Source organism: Pinus tabuliformis, chromosome 3_2, assembly GCF_031772625.1.
Source record: "Pinus tabuliformis cultivar Carrire ecotype Pingquan chromosome 3_2, CPIR1, whole genome shotgun sequence".
NCBI lineage: Eukaryota > Viridiplantae > Streptophyta > Pinopsida > Pinales > Pinaceae > Pinus > Pinus tabuliformis.
The window spans coordinates 1,252,257,749-1,252,263,983 of NC_142302.1; positions in this window are offsets into that span (position 1 = coordinate 1,252,257,749).

A 6,235-nucleotide genomic window follows, 5' to 3' on the forward strand; every position below is an offset into this window, starting at 1 on the left:
CAAAATTTCAAATAGAACAATGGAAGAAGGAAACAATAGAAAATTTGTATCAAGCGGGGCTTATAGGGTTTCTACAAATGTTTAATGGTCACAGTGAGGGGATAACCAGAGAATTTGTGAATAATTATACTCAGGAGCAAACGAGGGTAGGGAACCTAATCATTCCAGTGACTTAGGAATACATTTCCCAAGCATTAGACCTTCCACTGGTGGGTGAAAGTTATCACAAAGGTCTACATTTCAAGGAAAAAGCATGGACTTTCTTCTTGGAGAAAAATAGGAAGGGAGTCTTTGACAGGGCCAAAGGCATACCCAGGGAGTGGTTGAATGAGCCATGTGGGGAACTAGTCTTGATTATTTAGAAATTTTTCACTTGTGATAGGGGACGGAGTGTGGCACACTTGTATCATGTTAGGCTCCTCCAACACATTAAGGGGGAGGTCAAAATAAATGTGCCATATTTCTTCTTCCCAAGTCTCATTAAGATGATAGAATCGGTAAGAAATGAGAATAAACCAAGGGAGGCTCAAGTCTATCATCAGGGACTCATAAAAATTCTTGTAGAGCATCAAGTCAAAACACAAGGCATAACTTGGAGAGATTTTTTAAATCAAAACCAGTATGAGGAATAGGTCATTGAGGAACAAAAAACAACAGAGTAGGAAACTAGGGGCATTATGACTTCACCACTTTATCCCGGAACCAGCGCTAAGAAGCAAACCAACACTGTCATGGTTGAAAAAGAAACATCCATCATATCCACTCCTAGGAGGCCTAGGAGGAAGAGCCCAATAGAAACAAGTAGCAGGGACCAAGAAGTACAAATCATAGAAACATGTTCTACAGAGAAACAAGTAGAGGATATAATTGAGAGATTAGAGAAAGAAGCTCTAGAGAAAGACTCTTATTTTGATGATGTGGCAGCAACATCATTTGCAAAAGACACATAGGAACTCGAAAAAGAGTTACACTTGAGCAAAATCAAAGAATTAACAGACCAGCTAGAAATAAATAAGATTCTAGAAAAGCACTTGAAAAAGGAAAATAAGGCAAGTAAGAAGAGTAATGCAAAGTTAGTTAAGGAGAATGAAAAATTAACTGAAGAAATAGGCAAACTAAAGAGAAAGAATGACATACTTTTCAAACAGGCATTCAAGTGGCTTAAAGAAAAGAACATGTGGAGAAACAAATATGAAAAACAGAAGGTCAATGCTAATATGTATAAAGAAGTGCACAGAATGGGGATGGATTATCTGTTAGAGGTAGCACAACAGCAGGCATTAGGGTCAGGAACAGGATACATAGCAGGGGTAAGGAGATCCAAGAGGAAGAAACGAGCATGAGGACATTGATCCAGGATGTTTTCGCTTATAGATGTATGAAAAGAATCACATGCAAAATTGCAGCTTAACACTGAAATTTAATGTGCACACAGAGAAAGAAGAAGAAAACACATATAAGGCACAAAAGAAGACGCCAAGGCTTAATAACGGAGTTCGTCCAATTCGGACTACGTCTCCGGGCCTAGCTCAAACAATGGGGAGGCCTTTATATTAAGTGGCATGAAAGAAGAGAATTTACAATTATCAATTGCATACGAGAGGCTTATACCTCCAATCTGAAAGATGGTTGTGAGATGGATGCCTTAGATGGAGAAGTGGGTAGCATCAAAGTGTTTGTGGCGCTAAAAAGGGTTGAAAACATCTAAAACTTGTCCCAACAGACAAAATGTACTATCAGCCTCCTGCCAAAAGAAACAACGTGCTGCAAAATGCCTCCCCCCAATTCTTTCCATCTATTCTGTTTTTATAATGGGTTTTTGGATAGAATCCCATTAAATCGAGGCTGTCTTGGTTCAAAATAGAGGCAGGTGGAGTAGAAGGATCGGAGGTACAACCGACCCTTAAAATGGCCTCTTTATCATTGAGGTGATAAGACTTTAAAAATCTGAAAAAACACTGAAAATATGACCAAAAACCATTTACCCAGACTTAAATCAAATCGGGCTTAGATTCTTATCAGGTCTGGGCCCGATATCGCAATCATCGTATCACTGTCTCTAAGGTCCTGTAACCGGGGGAAATGTCGGTCACCGATATCGGCATCGGTTGATCGCATAGACATCCCACTCGTATTTCGCCCCGGTGTCCCAATAACAATCCCGCCGATCGTTTTATCGCCGATCACTCTGCCTGTGCCGATATATATATATATATATATATATATATATATATATATATATATATATATATAAGACCTTGCTCCGACCCGATTGCCCTCTGGTTGCCAATTTGATTTAATCGGAGATTAGTGATCGGGGGTTCCACTGTGCCTTTCTTAAGTCCGCCTCCATGAATCCTTCAATTGTGATTTTTCCTTTAAGGCTTAAAACCCATTTTTAAAGGAAAATCCTCATTTTCCTTAAGAAACAAAGCAACCTTCTCTTCACGATAACTTCACCATCCGGACTCAGATTGAAGTGTCGTTCACGCCGTTAGAATCAAGACAACGAGATCTACACTCTGATCCTAAGTTGACTTTATTATGAGCATTTTGATTTCTGATCTTTTCCATGCCATTGTATTTAAAGATCCACCTGGATCAATCCTCCCCATTGAGGAGCTTTTTTACCGCCAAAATCTTTTCATTAGTTAATTGGCAAGTGAGGGAATTGTTCCCTCACTTTCTCTTTCTCCATCCATCTGGCCTTGCTGGGGTGCATTCCCTTGAAACCAACTCGAAGGTATTCTACATCTCCTCGCCATGAAGTCCTGATTCTTCTGTCAAGGATGATGTCTTCAAGCAACTCATCGAGATATTCTGGTGCAAAATCATCAACTGTAGGAACTGTGCCCACCTCATCAGTGTCCATGATCAAAGGTGGTTCATATAGCTTTAGGTTCTCCACATTCACTACTGAGTACATTTGCATATATACCGGCAAGTCAAGACAAAAGGGATTGTTCCCAATCTTCTCCAAAATGGTGAATGGTCCATACCAGATTGGTCACAATTTATTTCCTTCTCTCTTCATCCTATCTTTACTGATGTGGAACCACACTTTGTCACCCACTTCGAATTGATGGTCGACTCGGTGTTTATCATGTCGAGCCTTGTAACGGGCTTGAATTTTCTCCAACTACTCTTGCACTGCTTGGTGAATCAATTGGATTCGCTGAATGAACTGTTGAGCTTTGTCCCTATCATTACGTCCACTAGAGCCATCTTCCCTTCCAAAGACCATATCAAAAGGGTCCTTTGGTAGGTAACCAAAACATGTCTCAAATGGTGAACGCTGCGTAGATGAATGCACTGCTCGGTTGTAGGAATGTTGTACATATGGGAGATGTTCATCCCACAGCTTGGGATGTTTCCCACAATAGCCTCATAACAAATGTACCATGGTACGGTTAACAACCTCTATCTGTTCGTCGGTCTGCGGATGAAATGCCATGCTTCTTTTCAATTTGGTGTCCATCATCCTCCACAAACTGGTCCAAAACTCTCCAAGGAAGCGAGAGTCCCGATCTGACACAATTGATGTGGGTAATCCAAAGTGGACCCAAACATGTTGAAAGAAAAGAGAAGCAATCTACTCTGTAGTAATCTACTTTTTACAATGCATAAGAATACACATCTTGCTAAAACGGTCAACGATGACATACAAATAGTCATGACTCTTCCTAGACAAATGTAAACCTCCTACAAAGTCCATTGACACACTTTCCCATGGACGACTCGAAATAGGGAGTGGTGTGTAAAGCCCGAGTTTTCTATTAGAGGGCTTTGAAACAGAACACATCACACAACCCTTTACATATTGAGTCACAATGTTTTTCATATGAGGCCAAAAAAAAATCTTTGTACATGACATAAAGTCTTTTCGACACCAAAGTGTCCAGACACAAGAGAGGTGTGGGCCTATCGAGTTACATGTACTCTTTCCCCTGTGGGAATACACAATTTATCAAGGTGATACAACAATTTCCCCTGCAAGTGATAGTTGTCCACCTGTGAACCATGGGTTAGTTTTGCATAAATCTCCTGAAAGTCATCATCGTTAGCATATTGTTCAGCATAACTCTCAAAAGATAATGAAACATTATGAAAAATAACAGAAGCAGAAATAGGAGGGCAAGATAGCATATCGGCCATTTATTGCTAGTGCGCTTCTTATACTTTATTACCAGATGAAACTGTTGAAGAAAGCCCATCCACCTGAAATGACGAGATTGTTGAAACTTGGTTTGTGACTGAAGGTACTGCAAGGGCTAATGATCTATATGGATGATGGTCTCCTTGCCGATCAGGTAGCATTTCCAATTTTTCACACTCTGCACCAAGGCATAAAGCTCCTTGTCATAGGTGGGATATTTTATCACAACTTCAGAAAACTTCTCAGAATGGTAACAAATCGGCTTCTTTTGTTGCATCAGTATAGCTCCCAGGCATAACCGCTGGCATCGGTTTCGATCTCGAATCACTGTTGGAGATCGGGTAAGGCTAAGACTGGCACGGTGATGATCTTTTCCTCAATGTCTCGAAGGACTTCTATTGTCTTCCTCCCCATTGGAAGACATGTTTCACACTTGTCAAGGTGTGCAAAGGTGCTGCAATAACAGAGAAATTAGCAATAAATCTCCTCAAATACTGCACTGCACCTAGAAAGCTACGGACCTCGGTTACACTAGTAGGCTTAGGCCAATTTACAATTGCTTCAAATTTTTAGGGATCAATCTTTAATTGACCATGACCAACAATATAACCTAGATAACCCAAAGAGGTTTTCTCGAACTCACAATTTGACAATTTTACAAAGAGTTTTTCTTTTTTCAGTACATCAAGCACTTTTTACATGACACACATGATCAACCCAACTCTTGCTAAATAGCAGTATATCATCTAAATATACAACAAAATCATCAATGAAAGGCTGAAATATATCATTCATAACCTGCATAAAGGTGGCTGGAGTGTTGTAAAGCCCGAATGGCATCACCATCCATTCGAACAGCCCCTGCTTGGTCTTGAAGGTGGTTTTCCACACGTCCTGCTCTGCAATTCTGACCTGGTGATAGCCACTATGCAAATCCAACTTTGTGAAATAAACAACACTTTTTAATTGGTCTAACAAATCATCTATGCATGGAAGGGGATAGCGATTTTTCACTGTTATCTTGTTGAGCACGCGGTAATCCACGCACATCCTCTAGCTACCGTCTTTCTTTGGCACTAAAACAATCGGCGAGCCACACAGAGAGGTGCTCGGCCTGATGACGCCTTGGTCCAACAATTCCTGCACTTGTCTCTTGATTTCTTCCATCTCAATCGCCGACATCCTATACATGCCAATATTTGGCAGAGGGGCATCATGTTGTAGATGGATTTCATGTTGGATTTCCCTCTTCGGAGGTAATCCCTTCGGTTCCTGAAACAGCTCGTCATAATTAGAAATAAATTCAGTCAATTCTTGTTTATGCTCCTGATCGCAGCCCTGGAACGCATCAGCGAATTCTGCCTCTTTTTCCCTTACAACCATAAGCATGCATCCTTTACTGGAATTCACCAGTCTTTTCATTTGTCCAGCGCTTACAAGGTTGGCATTAATTTTATTTTGATGAGCCCTCACTATATATTCTACCCCATCCTTGGTGATTTGATATTTGTTCTCATGACGGAAAAAGACTGCCTTTCTATCATACAGGTATGGGCTCCCTAACACCATGCCACAGATATCCAATGGTATTACATCCAACTCTACTTCATCTACTAGCTTAGACGCAATCACAAATTTGACCTTGCACTGCTGGGTTACATTCAATTTCTCTTTATCATGTATCCATCCCAGCGGCTAAGGTTTCGAGTGTAGTTTTGTCTCTAAGCCAAGCTTCTTTACCAGGGATTCTACAATTAAGTTTGCTTAGGACCCAATATCAAACAGAGCTTCAACTTTGGTATGATTTAATACAACTTGATATGAAATAATTCAATTCTTTTTTGGTCATTCAAAATGGATTCATCTACAGAACTTGTGTCTTCATGCGATTTAGAATTAACAGGAGGTGTAAGAGTACCTTTTGTTCCTGCTGTTGTGATCAGCGCTTCATCTCCCGAATCTGATCCAAGGTCTTGCTATGCTGCTGCCATTGTTTTCTGCTTCCCTTTTCCTCCATACTTCTTTGGATGCTTTTCTGGGTGCTGCTTCCAACAGTGATCATCATCGTGGCCTTCCTTT